This window comes from Myodes glareolus, chromosome 20 (assembly GCF_982192425.1).
Source record: "Myodes glareolus chromosome 20, mMyoGla1.1, whole genome shotgun sequence".
NCBI lineage: Eukaryota > Metazoa > Chordata > Mammalia > Rodentia > Cricetidae > Myodes > Myodes glareolus.
The window spans coordinates 23,101,843-23,126,051 of record NC_142045.1 but is presented as its reverse complement, the minus strand read 5'-3'; the positions used below and the strand labels follow the sequence as shown (position 1 = coordinate 23,126,051).

At 38.6% G+C, this 24,209-nt stretch overlaps 1 protein-coding gene across 1 annotated transcript in view; it reads left to right on the top strand.

Annotated features, from left to right (window-relative positions):
* Positions 1–1,621: 1,621 nt before the first annotated feature.
* Mme (membrane metalloendopeptidase) overlaps positions 1,622–24,209 on the top strand; it is a 132,245-nt gene continuing 109,657 nt past the window's right edge. The window contains exon 1 of the mRNA XM_087899473.1: positions 1,622–1,875. The gene's annotated coding sequence lies outside the window, so the exon portion shown is untranslated. The remainder of the gene's footprint in view (positions 1,876–24,209) is intronic.

Below are 24,209 nucleotides of genomic sequence, written 5' to 3'. Positions count from 1 at the left end.
AGGAGGGGAATACTCACCATAAGTGTGGGAAGAATAGTCCCACAGGCTGGGGCTCTGGACTAAATAAGGAGAAGGTTAGCTGGCCTTCGGCACTGTGTGACCAGCCACCTCAGGCTTCTGCTTCCACACCTTCCTTGAGAAGATGGACTGTAAACTGTTCCTGCTTTGAGCTGCACTCGTCAGACATTTTCCTCCAGCATTAAGACAAGTGACTAATACAGTCAGGTATTTTGTCATAGAAACAAGAAAAATAATACAGAAGCCGTTTTGGATCCTTTCTTAAAAAGGCTATTCATTTGGGCTGCTATAACACAACAAGGTTATTCCTCAGAATCCACAGGGGCCCAGTTCCAGCTTTGAGGACCCCAGTCTTTGAATATCAAGCTTTATGGATGATGATATAAAATAGTGCAGAGTTCACCTACATTCATCTATATCCTTTATGTATGTTAAGTCATCTTAAAACATTAATATCTTAATATCCTCTTGTGTATTTTAAGTCACCTCTGTGACTTGTCAGACATAATCTGATATAAATGTTATGTAAATAATTGTTCTAGCATTTAGAGAGTGATAGCAAAGAAACGAATCTATATGTGTTCACAACATAGTCTATTCTTTCAAATACCTTTCAATCTCCAGTTAGTTTAATCCAGAAATAAAGAAGTCATGAATAAGGCAAATCAGCCATACTTTAAGCTGGGTAATTTGTGAACAACAGAAGATTTTTTTTCTATATTTTTAGAAGATGCAAAGTACAAAATCAAGGAGCTAGTCTTCTGGCGATGTAGTAAAGAGCACTTTCTAGGTCCATGTGTGTTGCCTGGACCAATTCCCTGGGATATCTTTTGAAAGGCCACTAATCCAATAAGTGCCTAAGCTCTTCTGACCCAATCCCCTCTCAAAGGCCCCTGGTAAGCTCAGGGGTTAGCATTCTATGTGGTGAATTTCGTATCAGAAACAAACATTCAGACTACAGCAGGCACTAGCAATTTTCACAAAGTCTCTATCATAAACTAGCAACTTTTCAAAGATCACATATAGTAATGTTATTACTTCAAAGGAACACTAATTTTTCAGCCTAAAGCATAACGTCTGTTTCACGGAACGTTATAGATCATGGGACAAATCAAACACAGACTTCAGTCCTTAATATCCATTCTGTCTCTTAGCTTTATTTAGAATCTATGGATAAGATTTGCTTTAAAATAGCTTCAAGAATTATAATCAAGTGAAGCAATGGCTGAAAAGAACATTTTACTGGGAAGCTTTTGAGAGAAATTTGTTGGGGAGTGCTGACAGGGAAGATAGGATCCTGAACATGAAATATCTGTGCCCTCTCTCAGTAACCAGCCAGAATAGACTGGAACTAAGGCAAAGAAAGGAACACATTGGTCTTCAAGGAACTGCAAAAATGACCTTAGCATCAAGACAGTCTGGAGGACAGGCAGGGACAGGGTGTCCCAACAAAGTAAAAACATCTCCTCCAAAGACATGACAGCCTTTTATTCGTGGGAGTGAAAATGCCGGGCATGGAATTTACAACTTCAGAAATCCCTGAAATGAGAACACAGAGGCATTCTTGGAGCCAGGACTCAGAAGACCAGAGTTGGGGCTATGTGGAATGTGTCTGTGTTACAAAAGCCTGTGGGTTTCAGCCTCGGAACAGTGGTATAGCCCCCTCACCAGGAATGAATGCTGGCCGTTGACTGTCATCATTTGTGGTTGAGGAGAGGGCTTCCCTTGTTCAACAGGAGTTTTTGTCTGCCGTGGCCAGAGGTACACCGGATGGAGCTGTGACTTGCTGCTAAGAAGGGCTGTCAGGCATTACAGTGTCTGAATTTGGGGGTGTTCATAGTGTGCCAACTTTTGACTGTAAGTAGTTCAGTTTCATTTTAAAAATATCATTCACTGTTTAAATTTGCTTGAAGGCTGAGAATTTGATCGTTGATAATAGAACCTGTGTCTTTCATCCATCAGCAACCTACTGAAACATTTAATTTTGTGTCCGTAATGATTTATGTTGTTTTCACAAGAAAAACTAAGGCTAGACATCGAAGAGGAGAGCAATAAATTGTAAATAAAGGAAGACATAAATATCATTGAGTTAACTTACATGCATAAATATTATTTCACTTTTCTCTGTTATAGGATTACTCATATTGTTGATATGTGACTGTTTTGTTGGTATTACCATGACAGTAATTTTGATTAATGAATTTAGAAATTTGAGCATGAAATAGAATAAGGAATATTTGTCATAAGGAAACATTTCTTACAAAGGTCCATTCTTACAAAGATATATATACTGTAAATGCAGAGATTACTAAATAATTATGAATAAAATGCTCCTATTTATGGTAAAGTTACTATTGTGGGATTTTGAAGGAAATTGCAGCAGATATCTTTGAAAGCACAGGATAGACCATTAAACCACTCAAAACCATAAAATGTGAGAAACAGACAGAAAAGTGGGAATTTTCCGCTGGCAGAAAAATAGATCTACTGATCATGATAGCTGTCTCCAAATAATTGAGGTTGTCTTATGGGAGGGAGCTCAGGTCTCAGACAGGACCTCAGGAAAAAAAAACCAATGAATGATTCAGTGTTGTTAGAGATGGAGCCGAGTATCAGTGACGCATGTCTTCCACTGAGTAAACATGTCACTCAGTGTGGAACCCACCATGCTACTGTGTGTGCCATGTAGAGGCCACAGGATGGATCTCCTAGGCCAACTGTGCCTCCGTGATGGCCAAAGATAAACTTTAATGGGCTTGTGATTTGATTTTCTTCTTTTCTCTTTCTATTCCTTCCTAAACCTCCAGAATCTTACTATAGGGCCCCAGCTGGAGAGACAGAATATAAAAATCAATGAATGAATTCTGGAGCCAGGCGGTAGGTCTTGTCTGATATTTACCCACAGTGACTGGGTGATGTAGGCAACAGATCTGATAACAACCGTATCTGTTTAACAAAGCGAGGGTTAAATAGTTAATTCCTTGGAAAGAGTTCATTCCAGTATCTGGCCACAATCAGCAATTAATAGGTGATTATTATTTGAGTATCAAATTACTTCGTCAACATTGGCCCTAAAAGTCCATGGCTGAGTCACATTTTACTGAAGTGAACCTTTTAAGATGAGATAGCGTAATCTAGTTATCTTGGTATCTGGATGTGATTTTCAGCAAATAAAGTTAGGGAAGCACAGATTTCCAGGGCCCGTTGCCCATTTCCTCTCTCACTCTTTGTACATAGCTGCGAAAGCAACGAAGATTTATAATGGAGTCACTGCACATCCACCAGGATAGTAATTATAATTTTAGTAGCATTGTTTCAAAGATTAAAGTACCAGAAGATTTACCAGCCTGGGCTAGTGAGATAACTCAGCAGGTAAAGGTGATGGCTGACAAGCTAGACCACCTGAATTCAATCCCTGAGACTCATACAGTAGAAGGGGAAAAAATCAATGCCAACAAGTTTTCCTTTGACCTCCACACATACACCTACTCGCACGTGTGTGTGCGCATGCACACACACAGAGAACTACACAGACACACACAGATATACAAATATATACACTGAGAAACACACACAAATACGTGTGCGTGCGCACACACACAGGAGCATACACGCACAGACAGGATTCATCAGTCTGGATATTTTGCAAGTTCAATGTCGCTCAAACTGAAGCCTTGGTCATCCACATTACATTCCTAACAGCGAATGTCCTTAGCCATTTCCAGAATCATCTTTTGAGTTGTGAATGCTATCTCTACCTAATTTCCACCAAATCTGTCTCTTCCTTTGTAAAACCACAGAAGTCTCCTAGAGCTTGTTGATTTCTTGCTGGATTTCTGCGCTCCTCTCTCAAAGCTCCTTGTGTCTCTCCTCTCTCCTACACAGTCATGAAGAAAAGCTTCCTACACTACAGAGATGATCCACTTACACTCCCTGTCACCCACAGCCAGATCCCCAAGACCTGAGCAAGGCATTTACAGGTCATGATGGGGGCGGTTTACCTGGCCAGCCTTCCCTTCTCTCATTCTTGTTTAGCCTCAAAAGACCTTGGTGGTTCTGCACTTATGCAGCCTTTTAATAGCTATTAAGGTTATAACCGGCTTAAGAGCAACAGTAAATACTTAAATGGCTTCCCATGTTGATGCAATCAGGCAGGTTTTTAAGGAGATGAACTCTAACTTTATGCATCTTAACTTCAACTAGTAGCCCAATAATTAGCATATAGTGAGTACTCAAATGGTTGGTTGTTAAATGAATATGTAAAAATTTTTATCTCATATATATGTATACACACACACACACACACACATAAAACTTTAATTTTTTGTCAGGCAATGGTGGCACATGCCTTTAATACCAGCACTCAGGAGGTAGAGGCAGGTGGATCTCTGTGAGTTCGAGGCCAACGTGGTCTATAAAAGCTAATTCCAGGACAGGCTCCAAAACTACAGAGAAACCTTGTCTTGAAAAACAAAACAGAACAAAAACAAAAACAAAACAAAACAAAACAAAACAACCAAAAACCAAAAAAAAAAACAAAAGGAAAACAAAACTTTACTTTTTAAACAGCATACAAAGGAGATGTAATTCTCTGCCTCGTTAGAAATTATCTGCTACTATTAATGGTTTCTAATATTATATTTTTGCATGCAAATGCCTGTCTGGAAAGATTAGTCTTCCCACCTCGTGAGAAGTCAGCGTGTGTAGCTAAAGGAGGAGAGGCCCACCACTGGTCATTCATTTGATACTGTCCAAGGTCAGCCTCTGAAATCCTCCACTGCAAAAATACAAAGCAGGGAAAACACCCATAGAGGAAAAGGTAAAGCTGGTAGCCGTGTCCAAGAATAGTGGCTAAGAAGACGGAAAAATATGCTAATGTAGGATACTGACTGAGGAGGCTTGCCCATCCCCTTAGAAGGGTGGGCACCTCCGTGGTGAAATGAGAACTCCAGGTTAAAGGGAAAGGATTTTAGATGACATTAATTCTGCTCTATATATTAGCATACCATTCTAATTGTATGATGTACAATAAGAAAATAGAATGAAGCCTTTAATGCATTTGTGATATTAAAATGGACATTCAATTCATTGTTTTTCAGCGTATTTGTTATTTATTGAAGGGAGACACATGTGGAGGTTAGAGTGCAACCTGCAGGAGTAAACGCAATCCTTCCTTCTATCGTGTGGGTACGAAGGGGTCGCTGGGTTTCAAGCTTTCTGTAAGAACTTTCCTCTGAGCCATTTTGTGTGCACTTTCAGGCTAAATTGATCGTGTTGTTTTCTCTCAATTATATTCTTGAAAACATTTTGTCCACTCGTAACTACGACAGAATTACGTAACAAACTTCATTACAAGGAAGTTTGAACAGATCACACTATCTGTATGAATTGAAGGAAAATTAAAACTCCTATATGTAGGAATATAAACTTTTAAAATGTCTTCTAAAGTCTGACAATCCAAACAAGTAACAATGTGATGTTCTGAGACAACATTTGTCAACTGAACATTGTTCCCTGCCGGGTGCTGAGACAGTCTGTCAATTCTTCGAGGCTTCAGTAGAAGATTAAATGAATCAGAAAATGTAACTGTGAAGCCGTGGAGAATCCTTCAAAGAGAGCAGGGCAAACACAGTGAACAATGAACAGATGCACCCTTGTTCCATTTAACAAATTATTCCATCAGGGGTCAGCAACCAACAAAAGACTAATTAAAATGTTAATGGATATCCTATTAACTTTCTCCCTTGTGCCAAAGTCAACTTGAAGTGGTATGGTGGTATGGAATTTAATTACAGCTGTACTAGGAGGCATTTCTTGATACTAAGATACCAACATGAGGCCACTACCTCAATTAATGCACATAACAATTATGCCAGGTACCTTGAAGTCCAAGACTGCAGATATATTAAATCTGAATAAGGAAAAGTTTTTTCCAAGAAGCTCAACTTTCCTCTTACCTCCATGGCAAGATTCAAGTTTTGAAGCCCAGTTCTTGGCAGAGGAGTTAAACTTGAAACTATCTCCAAGTCTAGCTCTGTAACCAGACACCAGAAAGAGAATTTGGGTTGGTGAATTCCCTCACCCATCAAACAAGCTTACCACCAGGAAATTCTTCCTTCCAGACACATGACAGGGTGCATGCTGGTCTTCTAGGATTTCTCAGGCTCATTTTCCACTATAGTTACACTTTCCTCGCCCAACTGGCAATAATAAACATCTTATTTGCCCAAAGACCTCATTAGAATCATGGACTCTAGTTATCAATTCAGCAAGAGATTGGAAGCAACGTGTCCCTGTCTGACACAGTCAGCCTCGCTCTAGAAGAGCTGCAGAGCGGGGCTTGCAAAAGGCTCTCATTATTAAGAAGGAAGCAAACAATTTGTAGTGGGCTTGCGCCTCTGAGATCTGTGATTGATTAGACTTCAGGATTCTAAGAAGGAATATGACCCAATTAAGTCGGGGGTTTATAAAGCACGTATGAGGCAGAACTGAGGGTTTCATTTTTAAACTGCCCCCTGGGGTTTTAATAAAATATGTAGCTTCTATTAGTCGGCACAGTGTACCTTCTTTGCCCCTTCCTAACAAAGCTGGGCAAGCTTTAAGTGGTGTGGGATGTCTGTCTTACCCCATGGGCCCCTGTCTGCTGGTCAGTTTTGGTAATGAAGCCTCCAACAATAACCAAAGAAAGTTTACATTTGCATCCAGAATAATGAACAGGTTTCAGGTTCCCTGCTAAGGCCACTCAATTAGCGGTGGCTGCCCGGAGTTCTGTGTGGGTTAGAAAAGCAAAGTGGCCTTGCTTTGCGGGGGAGAGCATGGCGGTTGACTTACATTTGCTATCGATGAGGGAGAATAGGCGCTGCCCTTACACCATGCACTTAATGACCTTCAGGGAGTCCTCAGAAAAGCAGGTGAGACACAAGGATTGTTTCAGCGACTCGTGATAAAGGATCAAATTCCCATGCCAAAAAGGAAGAAATTGCAAAGTGTACCTGTGTATGTGTGTATGTGTCACTTTTAATGTCTTCATGGTAAAACTTTATGTTTATGCATTCACCCTTTCAATACATATTCATTGCTTGCATATATATATGTTTATATTTATATATATTATTTTAATTCAAAAGGAAAAATCTATGGAGTACATTATATTATAACACAGGCACTTAAATCAAGGTGTTTAACTTATCTGCTACTCAAACACTGTTTTTGCGATGAGAACACTGAAAATCTATCGCTATGCACTGTTCAACCATGAACAATGGTCACCACAATTACGCTACCCTGATTCTCTTCTCTCTCATTAAAATAGGGTCCTTGGGTCAGTGTTTCATCAACCTCCCACCCACCCCAGTCCCTGATAACCAACAGTTCACCCTCTATCTCTGTAAGTTCAACTTTTTGAGATTCCACACACGTGTGAGTCAGAGTTTTATAGCTGAGACAGATAGCCAAGAAAAACGATTTTAAAGGAGCAAAGATGTATTTTAGGACATTCTTTTATTCCAGGCTTGCTTGCCCCTCTGGCTTCTCTGCACTCTGTATAGTGAGGCAAGGCATCATGGGAGGGAGGCCGAGGTAGGGCAAAGCCCATAGGAAGCAGAATGATGGGGTCAGACCAGGACTGGCAGACAGGAAGATGCTTCAAAGACACACCGGCAGGGTCATACTTCCTCCAGCTATGCCTTACCTCCTTCAATACACGAGTCTTTGGAAAACACTTCAGAATCAAATCCTGCAGCTTGCCAGTGACACCATAAAGTGTAAATCCTTTTGTGTCTGGCTTATTTTGATTAGTACATCTCTGGATTCATCTGTGTTGTTGCAAATAAGATTGTCTTTATTCTTAAGACAATGGTATTCTATTGTTTTAAAATAGAATACTTACTCATTTTTTATTCTATTCATCTATTTTTGAGCATTCAGGTTAATCATGTCCTTCCACTAATTATAATAGTGTAATTTATATATAATATATATTTACATATAGTGCTTATATATAGTACATACAAGCAGAACCTAAAAATAGCAAGCAATGTTTAAGTAAAAATGATATTTATTGGTTACATTATTTAAGGAGCTTGGATACATATCAGGAAACAAATCACCAACACTTACACTTTGTGTGAGGAAAAATAAAAATATGATTAAAATTTTTACATATGTGAATGTTCTAAGAGGTGAGAATAAATATAAAGCAAAGAGAAAGTGTCATGATTATTGAGGTTGCCTTTCATATGAAATAGTCAGGGAAGTAAAGCTCTCATGAAGCATTTGAGGAGAGTCTGACTGGTGTGATGAAGGGGCAAGCTCTTATAGAAGAGCAAGATCTCAACAAAAGAGAGCCCTCAGTATGACTGAAGGACCACAAGGGGTTCCATGTACCTACCTAATGGGACATGTCATTGGAGAGAATGGCAGTGTGGTGGTTTGGATAGGAATTCCCCCATAGTCTCATGTGTTTGAGTGCTTGGCCCATAGGGAGTGGCACCATTAGAAGGTGTGGTTTTGGTGGAGGAAGTGTGTTACTCTAGGAGCAGGCTTTGAGGTTTCATATGCTCAAGCTGTGCCTAGTGAGGTACACAGTCTCCTTCTGCTGCCTGAGGATCAAGACGTGGAACTCTCAGCTCTTTCTCCAGCACGTGTCTGCCTGTACACCGCCATACTTTCTGCCACGACAATAATGGCCTAAACCTCTGAAACTGAAAACTCGCCCCAATTAAATGTTTCTCTAATAAAAGTTACCATAATCAGGGTATCTCTTCACAGCAAAACACACCCTTGCTCAGACAGTCAGCAATAATTCAGAGAGGACAGAGCAGCCAATGGAGATCCTGACTTGTAGGATATTGAGCAGTATTATTCTTCATTCTGAAGCAGAAAGTCACAAGTCAACAAGAGTTCTGGAAACTGTGGAAACCTGTACAATGAAGTGATGGGCAGAAGTTAGCAGACTACAGAGATCATGGTGACCATCTGGGCAAAAGAGATGGCAGTGTAGACCACATTAGTTGTGGTGAAGGTGGGAACTCATCACATTCAGGCATGTTTGGGTGCTGATGCTGAGAGAGGAGAAGGGAGATGTCCGAGAAAGGGTAGGGACCTGGAAGATTTCACCGTTCATGCACTAAGCAGCTAGGGACATACATTTGTCAAGTGTTAAGGTGGGCTGGGTAATAGAATGGCCCTTTTAAGGAAAACCAAATTTGTTGTTGATGTGCTAGGTTCTTCTTAATTATTAGTTGAACTTCATTTAGGAAATTCATCACTTAATGAATCAACAAAGTCCATAAATCAACTTCAGTGAGGGGTGAGAAGATGCCAGGGCCGGCGCCCAGGACAACTCTAATGCTGAGAAGCAAGAAAAATGAGATGAGGCCAACAAAGAAAACAAGAAAGCAATGGATAAGACAGGACGATCAGGAGAAAGACATAAACTAAAAGCCATAGGAAGAAATCACTTCAAAGAGGGAGAAGAAAATTGCGATAGATTTTTCTATCACGTGACATGAAGGTCACGTGCTGGGAGTCGTGGGATTTGAATGCACAGTTCACTGAAAACCTTAATGAAAGCGGTTTTACTCAGGATGTGTTCATAAAAAGAGAAGAAAGAGAGTTGGTGAGTAAAGGCAACTTTCTTGCATGTGTGCGTGCCTGAGAATGCACGGGTGTGTGCGCTGAGGCAATAGGCAGTCGTTGAGGATGGGGGTGGGGACAGAAGTTCAGGTTGGAGAAATAAATCAGATGATCTCCTGATGAAGTCCATCAGTGATGCAGAGGGAAGAAAGAAGAAAACACATGCTTTGTGGCTTTCACATAGTTCCAAAAACTTTCGCACTTTGCTTTATGAGAGCCATTTGTCTTTCTGCGAGAACATGGGAGGTAACCCCCTTTCCACAGGAATGTTAAATAACACCTTCTCAGGTCTCATGTATGAGTTGTTTGCCTAAACTGCTGAACCTTAAATCTCGTATAAAGCCCAGATTTTACAAAGACGTGGGAGGGCACTCTGCCGGCCTTTGAGCTAGCTCCTGATGCCTTGGTACTCAGTACCCCGCACGGCTGTTTGAACACATCCAAGAACTTCACCCATTGCCCCAGATCTGCGTTGTGCCAGTCAAATCACGTCTTTCGAGAACTAGATGAGATTAGAAGTCACTCAGTGGATAAGGCACCCCCATATACCATTTGTCTGTATTCCCTGTGAAACTTGTTCTTGCTGTTTATCTGGGTGAGCATGGGAGCCCACCATCTCTCTACATGGCAATAAGCCACGTAATTTATAATAATGTACCCTATCCATTTCTTGTTAACCACAGGCAATACCACAGGAGCCGCATTCTTAAGGAGGCCTTTGAGGACAGAATTGAAATCACGGACAAAAAGAAGAGTCAAGGGAAGGGAAGAGAACAATAGAGCAGGAAATAGGTGTGCCAGGTGGTGTGACAGTTGGTGGCTTCTGTTTTCTGTGTGGGGGAAAAAATAGCCCACCAGCTCAGAGTGAGGCGAGGCAAGGGTGTTGTGAAGGCATAAGTAAAATGCAAAAGGTGTGAATTAAAAGAGAATGAATTAAATAGATCATAAAAATACAAAATTCTTTGCTGGTAGCCACAAGGACCTGTTGAAGAAAGGCTCCTGAATTCCAGATGAGGTTTAGTCAGATGACACAGAATGAGGACCTCTCATTTCTTAAGTGACTGCTCTCATTCCGATTTTTATGAGGAGAGCTGGTAAGAGCGATCTTATCAGAAATCTCTATAAGATTTCGCAATTAAAATATTTTATCAAAAATAATTATTGATTTGATAATTTTATAGTGGCCACTCAAAGAAATGTTTCTTTTGAAATATTCTAGGACTGCCAAGATGCCTCCCAATGCAAAGGTTGAAAGGAGAGAACTGACTTCCACAAGGTTCCCTGGCCATGCACACAATCTCCCACCTTGCACAAAATCAAGAAATGGAGCTAAAATGCTCACAATGAAGTATTTGGAGGGAGTAGGGCATCACCTGTGCACCTTTCACTCTTAAATTGCTTTGAAAAACTTTTTAAAAGTACTTGTAAGTATAAAATGAAATACACAGCATTGTGTTTTTCAAGGTATCACTAGCAAACGCATTATTTTATGATGTAAGACCATGACCTTCATGAGACTGGAGACTACCAACCCTGTCACACTGACGGGAAACTACAGCAAACGGAAAGAAACAACAATCAGTATCAAATCAAGAAGGGTAAGGTTACTCTCAGGTCATGCTGGCGGCATGCATGGAAGAGTCAGTCTCTGTAACATCTTTGTTGGTCAGGGGAAGTTCACCAACTTAATGCAAGTTTTGTTATTTATTTATTTATTTATTATTTATGTTTTACTTCAGCATTGACCTTTACTTGTTGTTGTGAAGATTTGCTATCTGTGGTAGGATGGTGTCTACCCTCTCTGGCCTTCACTTGTTTGATGCCAGGAGCAACTATTATCAAATGGTAACAGTGAAACATGTGCAGACTTTTAAACATTTCTGGGAAAAACATTACTCCATGATAAAAATAAGCATCCCTATCATGCCTATAACTTACATGGGTGTAGCTTTGAATATATATATATATGTATATATATATATATATATAAATTTTAAAAACATTGTCATGGTGATGAAATTAATAGTCACAGACATAACCCAGGTCCACTTAATGAGTCATCAAAGAATGATTTGTGGAATTGGGAGTGAGATGAGAATCGGCAGGATCTGCAAATATCCTTATTAAAATAAAATGAGAAAAGTTTTAAAAGAAGACTTCATTGCAATATAATGCAAAACTGTTTTTAGATCATTAAAATCTACAAAAATATTTTTAAAAAGGATTTTTCAGAAAAATAAATAATACTGATAAGAAAAGGCAACCACTGTATCTGGTTGTATGTTCAGGTCATTAGTCCACTTGAGGTTGAGTTTTGTGCAGGATGATAAACATGCAGCTTTTAGGGTTCTCCTGCAGGCACCTAGTTTGACCAGCAACATTTGTTGAAGAGGCTATTTTTGTTTCAGCGTGTATTTCTGGATTCTTTTTAAAACATCAGGTTTTCATATGTATGTGGGTTTTCATATGTATGTGGGTTTTCATATGTATGTGGTATAAGACGTCTGGGTCTTCATTTTGATTGCATTGATAACCATGTCTGTTTTTATGACAATAACTTTTTGGGTTTGTAATTACTATAGCTCTGTAGTACAACTTGACAATGGGAATGGTGATACTTCCAGAAGTTCTTTTATTATTCAGGATTGTTTTTGCTATTTGTGTGTGTGTGTGTGTGTGTGTGTGTTTGTGTGTGTGTTTCCATATTAAGTTGAGAAGAATTGTGTGGGAAGAATTGTGTGGGAATTTTGATGGGGATTGCATTGAATCTGTAGATTACTTTTGGTAGGATGACCATTTTTACAATGTTAATCCTACTGATCCATGAGCATGGGAGATCTTCCCATCTTCTGATTACTTCTTTTTTTTTTCTTCAAGGACTTGAAGTTTTAATCAAAAAAGTCATTCAATTGTTTGGTTAGGGTTACCCATGTTAATTTATATTATTTGAGGTTATTGTGAAAGGTTATATTTCCCTGATTGCTTTCTCAGTCTGTCATTTGTATATAGGAGACCTGTTGCTTTTTTTTTTTTTGAGTTATCTTTCATCCAGCTGCTTTGCTGAAGATGTTTATCACCTGTAAGAGTTTACCTATTTGATTTTTAGGGTCACTTATGTATGCTATCATATCATCTGCAAATAAAGATAGTTCAACTTTTTTCTTTCCAAATTTGTTTCTCCACAATCTCCTTCAGATGTTATATTGTTCTAGCTAATTACTTCACTTTCTATATTTAAAAGAAATGGAGAGATTGGACAACAGTGTCTTGTTCCTGATATTAGTGAAAATGCTTTGAGATTCTCTCCATTTAATTTTAAGTTGGCTTATATGCTTACTATAAACTGCCTGTTTTATGTTTAGGTATATCCCTTGTATCCCTAATCTCTCCAGTACTTCTGTCGTGAAGTGGTGTTGGATTTTATCAAAGGCCTTTTCTGCATCAAATGTTTTTTTTCTTTTGTTCATGAAGTTGATTACATTTCTTGACTTTTTTAAAATTTTATTTATTATTATTAGTATTAATTTATAAAAATTTCCACTTCCTCCCCTCCTCCCAATACCCTCCCACTCCCCCCCACTCCCTCTCCTCCTCCCTCTCCAGTCCTAAGAGCAGTCAGGGTTTTCTGCCCTGTGGGAAGTTCAAGTTCCTCACCCCTCCCTACAGGTCTAGGAAGGTGAGCATCCAAACAGACTAGGATCCCAAAAAGTCAGTACATCTTGACGAAATAAGTCCCAGTGCCATTATCAATGGCTTCTCAGACAGCCCCCATGTCAGCCACATTCAGAGAATCCGGTTTGATCACATGCTCGTTCAGTCCCAGTCCAGCTGGCCTTGGTGAGCTCTCATTAGATCAGTCCCCTTGTATCAGTGGGTGAATGCACCCCTCGCGGTCCTGACTTCCTTGTTCATGTTCTCCCTCCTTCTGCTCCTCATTTGGACCTTGGGGGCTCAGTCCAGTGCTCCAATGTCGGTCTCTGTCTTAATCTCCATCTATCGTCGGATGAAGGTTCCCTCTGATCCTGACTTCCTTGCTCACGTTCTCCCTCCTTCTGCTTCTCATTTGGATCTAGGGAGTTAAGTCCTGTGTTCCAGTGTGGGTCTCTGTCTCTATCTCTATCCATCGCCAGATGAAGGTTCTATGGTGATATGCAAAATATTCATCAGTATGGTTATGGGCCAAGGCCAGTTCAGGCACCCTCTCCTCTGCTGCCCAGGGAACAATCTGGGGACCTCTCCTTGGACCTGGGAACCCCTCTAGAATCAAGTCTCTTGCAAACTCTAAAATGGCTCCATTAGTTGAGATATATACTTCCCTGATCCTATGTCCATCCTTCCTCCCTCCCTCCCATCCCATTTCCCCAAACTATGCCCAAACCTCCCCTTCTTCCCTCTCTCTACCCATCTCCCCTTACTTCCACCCCTCACCCCCCGTGCACCCAAGTTTGCCTGGCACTCTTGTCTACTTTCTATATCCAGGAGGATAACTATATGATTTTCTTCAGGTTCACCTTCTTATTTAGCTTCTCTAGGATCACTAATTATAGGCTCAAAGACCTTTAATTATGACTAGAATCCACTTATGAGTGAGTACATACCATATTCCTCTTTTTGGGTCTGGGTTACCTCACTCAGTAAAGCGTTCTCTATTTCCATCCATTTGCATGCAAAATTCAAGATGTTATTGTTTTTTACTGCTGAGTAAAACTCTAATGTGTATATGTTCCACACCTTCTTTAACCATTCTTCTATTGAGGGGCACCTAGGTTGTTTCCAGGTTCTGTCTATTACAAATAGTGCTGCTATGAACATAGTTGAACAAATGCTTTTGTAGTATGTTAGGGCATCTCTTGGGTATATTCCCAAGAGTGGAATTGCTGGGTCCTATCACCATGGAATAAAGTTAGAATTCAACAACAATTCTAACCCCAGGAAGCCTACAAACTCATGGAAGCTGAACAGTCAACTACTGAATCACCCCTGGGTCAAGGAAGCAATAAAGAAAGAAATTAAAGTCTTCCTTGAATTTAATGAAAATAAAGACACAACATACTCAAACCTATGTGACACAATGAGAGCAGTGCTAAGAGGAAAGTTTATAGCACTAAGTGCCCAATGAAAGAAAACGGAGAAAGCACACATTGGAGAGTTAACAGCACACCTGAAAAAAACGGCTCTGGAGAAAAAAGTAGCAGACTCACACAGGAGGAGTAGAAGACTGGAAATAATCAAACTGAGGGCTGAAATCAACAAAATAGAAACACAAAAAACAATCCAAAGAATTAATGAAACAAAAAGCTGGTTCTTGGAGAAAATCAACAAGATCGACAAACCCCTAGCCAAACTAATCAAACGGCAGAGAGAGAACACGCAAATTAATAAGATCAGAAATGAAAAGGGGGACATAACCACAGACACAGAGGAAATTCAGAGAATCATTAGATCTTACTACAAAAGCCTATATGCCACAAAGTTGGAAAAAGTACAAGAAATGAACTTGTTTTTAGATAAGTACCGTTTACCAAAGTTAAATCAAGACCAGGTGAACAATCTAAATAGACCTGTTAGTAGAGAAGAAATAGAAGCTGTTATCAAAAACCTCCCTACCAAAATAAAAGCCCAGGACCAGATGGTTTCAATGCAGAATTCTACCAGAACTTCCAAGAAGAGCTAATACCTATACTCCTTGATGTATTTCACAATATAGAAACAGGAGAGTCATTGCCAAATTCTTTTTATGAAGCTACAGTTACCCTGATACCAAAACCACATAAAGACACAACCAAGAAAGAGAATTACAGGCCAATCTCACTCATGAACATCGACGCAAAAATCCTCAACAAAATACTGGCAATCCAAATCCAAGAACACATTAGAAAAATTATCCATTATGATCAAGTAGGCTTCATCCCAGAGATGCAGGACTGGTTCAACATACGCAAATCTATCAATGTAATCCATCATATAAATAAACTGAAAGAAAAAACCATATGATCATTTCATTAGATGCTGAAAAAGCATTTGACAAAATTCAACACCCCTTTATGATAAAGGTGTTGGAGAGATTGGGGATACAAGGATCATACCTAAATATAATAAAAGCTATTTACAGTAAGCCGACAGCTAACATCAAATTGAATGGAGAGAAATTCAAAGCCATGCCACTAAAATCAGGAACACAACAAGGCTGTCCACTCTCACCATACCTCTTCAATATAGTGCTTGAAGTTCTAACAATAGCAATACGACAACATAAGGGGATCAAGGGGATTCGAATTGGAGAGGAAGAAGTTAAACTCTTGTTATTTGCAGATGATATGATAGTGTACAGAAGTGACCCCAAAAACTCTACCAAAGAACTCCTACAGCTGATAAACAGCTTTAGTAATGTGGTAGGGTACAAGATCAACTCCAAAAAATCAGTTGCCCTCCTATACACAAAGCATTTCTTGACTTTTGCATGTTAAAACACTCCTCAATCTCTGGGATAAAGTCAGTTGATCATGATGAATGGTCTTTTGATATGTTCTTCAATTCAATTTGCAAAATATTTTATTAAGTATTTTTGAATTTATATTAAAAAAGAAAATTGGTCTGTCATTTTTCTTTCTTTGTTGGGCCTCTGTGTGGTTTGATTACCAAGGTAACTGTAGCTGTATAGCATGAATTAAGTAATGTCCCTTCTGCTTCTATTTTGTAAAACCTACCAGTGTTTACTCATCATTGAACGGTTGCTAAAATTCTACACTAAAACCATCTGGTCCTGGGCTTTCTTTGGTTGAGAGCTTTTTAATGATTTCTTATATTTTACTATGGGTTATAGGTCTGCTTAAGTGGCTTACCTGATCTTGATTTAACTTTGGTAAGTCGTATCTATCCAATAAATTATCCATTTCATTTAGATTTTTCCAACTTTGTGGAGTACAGATTTTTACAGTATGTCCTTATGATCCTCCAGATTTCCTTGTGGTTTGTTATTATGTCTCCATTTTTATTTCTGATTTCCTTAATTTGGATCTTCTTTCTGTGCTTTTTAGTTAATTTAGAAAAGGGTTTGTTGGTCTTTATAATTTTCTCAAGAAACTAACTCTTTGTTTCTGTGATTTTTTGTATTGTTCTCTCTTTTTTCCCCTATTTTATTGATTTAAGGCCTGATTTTGATTATTTTTTGTAGTCTTTTCCTCTTGGGTGTGATTACTCCTCTTTATTCTAGAACTTTTAGTTGCTCTTTTAAGTAACTAGTATGAGATCTCCCTAATGGTCTTTCTTCTTTTCCTCAATCTTTTATTCCTTTCATTATTTTTCTTTCTTTCTTTCTTTCTTTCTTTCTTTTTCCATCCTTTCTTCTTTTATGTAGGAACTTAATGCTATAAACTTGCCTTTTAGAACAGCTTTCATTGTGTCCCATCAGTTTGAGAATGCTGTGTTCATAGAATTTTAGGAAATCTTTAATGTCTTTTTTTATTTCTGCCTTGATCCATTTGTCATTCAATAGAGCATTGTTCAGTTTTCATGAGTCTATAGGGTTACTATTGTTTCTATTGTTGTTGGTTTCCAACTTTAATCTGTACTAGTCTGAGAGGCGGCAGGGGGTTTATTCAATTTTTTGTATCTGTTGAGACTTGCTTTGTGTTTGAGTATGTGGATAATTTTGGAGAAATTTCTATGAGGAGCAGAGAAGAAGGTATATTGTTCTGTATTTGTGGGCGAAATGTTCTGTAGATATCTCTTAGGTTTATTTGGCTTATAACTTCTATTATCTCCAGTATTTTTCTAGTTTTTGTCTAGATGCCATGTCTAATGGTGAGAGTGGATAAGTTGAAGTCGCCTAATATCAGTGTGTGAGGATCAATATGTGATTCAAACTTCAGTAGTAGTAGTGTTTCTTTTACAAACTGGGGTGCCCTTGTGTTTGGGGCATAGATGTTAAGAATTAAAATTGTATCTTGATAGATTTTCTTTTTCTTTGATGAGTTTGTGGTTTCTTTTCTTATCTGTTTTGTTACGTATTAAAATGGCTACACCCTCGAGCTCTTTTTTAAAATTATTTGCTTGATTTTCCAACCTTTTATCCTGAGGAAATATCTATCTTTGATGTTGACGTGTGGCTCTTGGAAAGAGCAAAAGGATGGGTCCTGTTTTAGTACCCATTCTCTTAGCCTGTGTATTTTTATTGGCAAGTTGAGACCATCAATATTGGCAGATATCAATGACCAATGATTGTTGATGTCTGTTATTTTGGTTTTGGTAGGGATCTGAGATTATTTATTCCTTGTGTTTTTATAGCTATAGGTAACCTCCTTAGGTTGGAGTTTTCCTTACTCCACCCTCTATAAGGCTGTATTTGTAGGTGAGTACTGCTTATGTGTGGTTTCCTAGGGGAATATCTTATTTTTTTCTATTTATTTTGATTGAGAATCTTGATGGATATAGTAACATGAGCTGGCATCTGTGGTCTCTACAGTGTTCAGGACATCATTCTAGGAACCTCTAGTTTTTAGCGACTCCATTGAGAAGTCAAGTATAATCTAATAGGCCTGCTTCTATCTGTTATTTTGCGTTTTCCCTTGCAGCTTTTAATAGTCTTTCTTTGCTCTCTACCTTAACTGTTTTGATGTTTTGATTATGTGGTGAGGGACACTTTCTTTTCTGGTCCAATGTATTTGGTGTTCTATATACTTCTTGTACCTTTAGAGGCATCTTCTTCTTTAGTTTAGAAAATTCTTTTTCTATGATTTTGTTAGAAATATTTTCTGGGTTTTTGACCTGGATTTCTTCTTCCTCTATTCCTTTTATTCTTAGATTTGTTCTTTTCATAAAGTACTGATGTCCTGGACATTATCTGCAAGGAATTTTCTTAGGTATGACATTTTCTTTGACTGATGTATCTATTTTCATATGTCTTCAACACCAGAGATCTTTCTTCCATCTCTTGTATTCTGTTAGTGAAGCCTTACTCTGTAGTTCCTGTTCAAATCCCAAACTTTTCATTTTCAGCATTCCCTTAGTCTGGGTTTTCTTTGTTGATTCTACTTCCATTTTCACATCTTGAACTGTTTTGTTCATTTCCTTGCACTGTTTGTGTTTTCCTGGATTTTTTTAAAGGGATTTATTTGTTTCCTCTTTAAAGACCTCTATCATCTTTATACTGACTGTTTTTAGCTATTTTTCCTTGGTAGACAGCTAAACTAGTATAATCAATGCCTGCTGTGGTAGGGTTGCTTGGTTTCTGTGGAAATGTATTGTCCTGGCTGCTATCAGCTGTGCTTTTAGAACGACTTCTAAAGCCATCTGGAATTGAGGCAATTATAGGTCTAGGTGATTATATCTGGTTTTCTCTATGTTGGGTGAGTCTTCTGTTCCTTGGTCTGCTTCCTCCCTGCCCTTTAGGAGAATGGGATGACTATGTTCTGCCTTGTAGAAAATTTTCCGTGTACTTGTTTTCCTGTTTCCTGTTTTGCTTGGCTTGTATGTCCTCAGGTTATGCGAGCTGTTGTTGGAGGCAGGGATAATGGGATGAGTTGGGGGGATGGATGTTTTGGGAAGAAATCTTTGTGATTCTTTGGGGTTGGGGTCACAAAGGAAAGGAGATGGCAGCAGGTGGGCAGCAGGTGTTCTGTTGCAGAGCTGGGGATGTTGTTATTGCTGTTGTTCATTCACGGAACTATGCTTACATTCTTTCTAGAAAATACTACTTTTTGTGTATGAGTGTTTTCTTGCAAGTAAGTATGTGAACCCTGTATATGCTTTCTGCCTGAGAGTTCAGAATAGGAGGTTAGATTCCCTAAATTAGATTTAGAGATGCTTGTGAGCTGCCATGTAGATGCTAGGAACTGAACCCAGGTTCTCTGCAAGAGAAGCAAGTACTCTTAAACCCTGAGCCATCTCCCCTGTCCCTTAGTCTTTTTAAAAAACATTACTTGAATGTGACTTTTCAACTTTGGTGTTTTGTATCGTGCCAAAAAAGCCATGTTATATCAAAATTGTATATATAAATTCACAGTGTTTTCTCTATTAATTTCATTTTACTTTCAAATCTTTGATATACTTTGAAATTATTTTAAATTAGTATTAGGACTGAAATCTACTTTGTTTTTTCAATGGCTAGCCAAATTATCCAATATTATTTATGATTTTGCTCTTTTTTCCTTAGATATGGCCTTCATAATGAGCTAATTCACCAGAAATATATATATATATATATATATATATATGTATATATATATATATATATATATATATCAGATGTTGGGCCATTAATTATGTTTCCCGATCTGTATTTTTTGATGATCTAGAACTATACAATAAACCAGTGTTCTTTTATCACTTTGTTTTTCCAAAATTACCCTTGATACACTTGCATGTTTACTTTTATAAATGCATTGTGTCAATATTACAGTAACAAAGAATTTAGGGTATTGTAAAGAGAGTGACTTAAGTTCACAAGCTAATGAAGCATTCATTGATTGTTTTACAATATTGGCTCTGCCCTATATATGAAAATACTGTTTTCTTTATCAATGTGGATGTTGTATTTAAAATGTAAGGATATCTATTTGTATACGTTTTACAAATGCAACCTTCTGTTCATTTTCTCCAATGCACAATTGTTTCCTACTGAGACTGTGTCTCATAGTCAGGAAGGGTCACATGTTCATTTCACAGCCGATGTTCTAGTACTTATAAGCAGTAGAATAAGATACTGTTTATCCTACTGAGTTTCAGATGAACATTTTTCCTCTTTTAAAGTTTTAAAATATTTTCTAAGGATATAATCATTTTTTTTAAATGCTGATAGTTTTGACCCTCTTTTCTATTTCTTCCGCCATTTGTCTTTTTCCTCTCACAAAAGAAAATGGCTTGGCAGACTATCATGGCTGGGAGCCCCCAGAAAAGCAAAGCGGCTTACCTCATTGTGACCAGGAAGCAGGAAGGGAGAGGAAGGAACTAGAGTCTGATAGGTAGCCCCTCCAAGGACATACACCAGTGACCTCACTTCCTTCCAATAAACTTTACCCTCTGAAAGTTTAGCAAGCTGTAGACTTTCTCTGAGAGTCATCGTTTACCCTCCACCATGATCTGTGCGGTCATTCAAAAGCCAACCCACAACACTTGTGTCTTTCTCCTTTAATATCTTCACTGCTCCTTTTGAATACTATTAAATAATAAGATTAGCACTGAACATGATTTTCTATTTTACTATTTGCTTAAGTTGGAATAGTAGGCACTGATTTTTATGTATTTCTCAAATATAAGCATGTAAAGCATAAATTTACCTGTTTGTAGTCTTAATTTTATCTCATAATTTTGATGCATTACCTGTTTGTTACAGTTCACTTCTAAGTACATTCTAAATCTTTCTATCAAAGGCCTATAGGCAGAGAGAGTTGAAAATGACCTTTGTACATACCTAATTTCTCAAAAACTTTTTTCCTTAAGGTTCAGCAAATTCTTCAGGATATCTTTAGTTTCTGTGTTAGTCCTTGCTAAAACATGAAGGATCTTTTACTATATAACTGATGCTTTCTTTTTTATAAACCTACTCTATTATTGAATATATTTGCATATCCATAGGTTCTTGGGTATGAAGCTCTGGCTGTGCAAACTTTGCATCGCCTGTTGACCACAAGTCATCTAACGCTCAAGCTCTGTCTCTTTCATAACCACTCACCGACTGGTCCAGTCCCTTTCTTATTTCAAAGACCCTTTCTCATGTCTACTCTAGTTGCTAGCAGTTCTTTTGTCTTTTTGTAGTTATATGAATCCAGACCTATTCATGACTAGACTATTTTGCCACATTCTGCTTGTCTTCCTCCCATGTTACTTAACTCTGTCTTGCAATTTGGTTTAGGGTGAGGTCCCTAATTTTCAAGTCTTTTATGGCGGGTAATAGTTATATGAGCTATAGATAATTTGAGAGAATTTCTCTACTTACACTTTGTCCCCTATAAAATGAATTATGCTGAAAACTGGGCAAAATACTTCAGGGAGTTTCTCACTAAAGAAGGCCTCTGATCATCCTTCCCATGAAAGTGTCATGAAATCTGACTGACTAAAGGCAGACATTAGGCCACCTGTCTTAGGAATTGCTTGGCAGTATCCATTGACCAAACACATAAATCTCCTGTTACCCAACAATTTAGTTTCTGGGTAAGTTCCCTGCAGTAAAGTTTCCATATTCATGTGTGATGTACCCAGCATTAACAAGCTGGAAAGTGCTCAACTATCTCAGCTCCCAAATGAAATACAAGTTGCATGAGACTCACAAATGAACAGACTGAGATCATGAGGATGGATCTCTTCTGCATAACTAGTCCTTCCAAATGAGGCATTCCCTACCAGCCAGAATAGGGAGTCTCAGTGGACTCGGGAAGCTAATGAACATTGTCAGTATCCAGAAGCTAAAGAACTACGTAAGAATCAAGAAACCTCAACAGTTTCAAGGCTCACAATGCCCTTCTAAAAGGTTGTGTTGGCTATAAACAATTTTTGGTGGACAAGAGACTTTGCAGTGGATACACTCTAAGTTGGGCAAGGAGTCCAAGGACGTAGTTGCTGTAAGGTGTCGCCCATGCTGGGGTGTACAATTCAATTGAGTGGGCTTGGAATCAGTGACCCTGTTATAAGTAACCAGTCACCCACTCATGAGATCAAGTGACCTCAAACTCCTTGGTTCACCATGCCGAACTTCTGTTGGATCTTTTCTTAAGTGTGTCACTGTCCAAAGTAAACAGGTGTTTGTTCATGTTTTCTGGGGAAAAGCAGGCAACAATAGACCTGATAAAAATGTTAAGTCAGATGAAGAAGAGATGGAGTGAGAGAGGGAGAGAAGAAAAGAAGGAGGGAGAAAAGGGAGGAGGGAGGGAGGGAGGGAGGGGCAGAAGGAGGGACGGAGGGAGAGGAGGAGGGAGGGAGAGAGAGAGAAGGAGCATTTATTGCATTATTCGTCTAGTTATATGAAGTATAAAACTGAGCAAAACTAATTCACAGAATTCATAGTTAACATAATGACTGCCCTTAAGATGAGAAAGGATGCCAAGGAGATCTCTGAGAGACTGGCAATATTCCGATTCCTGGTGTGATTATGGATCTCATGAGTATCATAACTGTGAAAATTATTGAATGTATGAAACAAAGATTTATTTGTATGAACTTATGTTTGCTGAGCTGCTTCTTTTCATTTTGTAAGTTCAGTGCCCTAGTCCATTCCTCCAGATAAGGCCTCGTTTGGCTTTTTGTTTGTACATGAGCTACAAGTGAGATGCAGCCCATCCGTTCCCTCATTATCTTTCTCCAGCTGTCATTCTCAATCACTCGACCCAAGCTTTTGTAGTATGCCTTCAACTACAAATCATTGGTTCATACGGAGTAGCTGAATGCCCCTGCAGTTCTGAATGGTGCTCATTTGCTGTTCTAGCGTACTCTGGATCTTCACAGAGCCGTGATGATGTGTTCGCTTGGACTCTGTGACTTGGACTTGTGACTCTGAGTTGACAGCCTTTGTCTAGCTCACTTCCTGCTAGGTAAGCCCTGGTGGCCATGTGTGCCTCCGGTACACTGGTAGATAATCCCTAATTGACATGTCTGTTCCTTGTACGCTGGTAGGAAATGGATTGTATTTCTTGTTCCCAGAATGTCTGCTGTATTTTCCCCGAGCTAAGCACATATTTGTATATTAATGTACCTTCAAACCACAGGAGGATGAGTGGCAGTGAAGAGTAGAGAGTGAATTCCTTAGGTTTTAGTTCATCTTTTCCCATACTGTCTCTGGGCGGAGAAAGGAATCTTCCTAACTCCTGCCGTATTCTGTTTTCTGTTGCTTTTTGTATTAACTTAGTGAGATATATGTATATATATTTACATATAATATAATGCATTGTTATATGTTATTACATTATATTTTATTTATATATTAATATATATAATGTATTGTTAAATGCATATCTGTATTTTCTTGATTCACCTTATTAGGGAAAAATGAAAGACTGCATATTGGTACCTGTGACATATCTCAGCATTTTACCAATACTAAATATAGTTTCCTAGTAAAATGCTCATTTTCTGAACTCCAGTAGGAAGTGGTCAAGGCACTGTCCCTCACTGGCACTGGTTACAGAAGCTTTCATGGTTGATTAATTTTAAATCCTTGCAGAGTAGGTCATTTACCTCCTCGTACATGCTTCCAGATCATAGAAAAATAATTATCTCTTTCAAGTGTATACTGGAAGATGCTTACTAATAGACAAATTTGGCTTGAATATCATTTAAAATAGAAGATGAATATATCCCCTCTACCCATCCATATAAAGAGAGAATTTTGTCAATACCAAAGTTACTGTCAACTTTCTAGATTTGTAAACTTTTTGTTTCTCAGAGTATGTTTATGTGATTAAATACAATCGCTCTTTCACAGCTGAAAAAGCTTAGACATAGAGAGGGTACGTAATATCTACAAGGTCCCTAGGAGGAGACCATGGGACCCAGGTACCGGTACTACCTTATTTATAACTGAGACAAACCATCCTCTGAGGTCATTTACTTACATGTCTAATTCA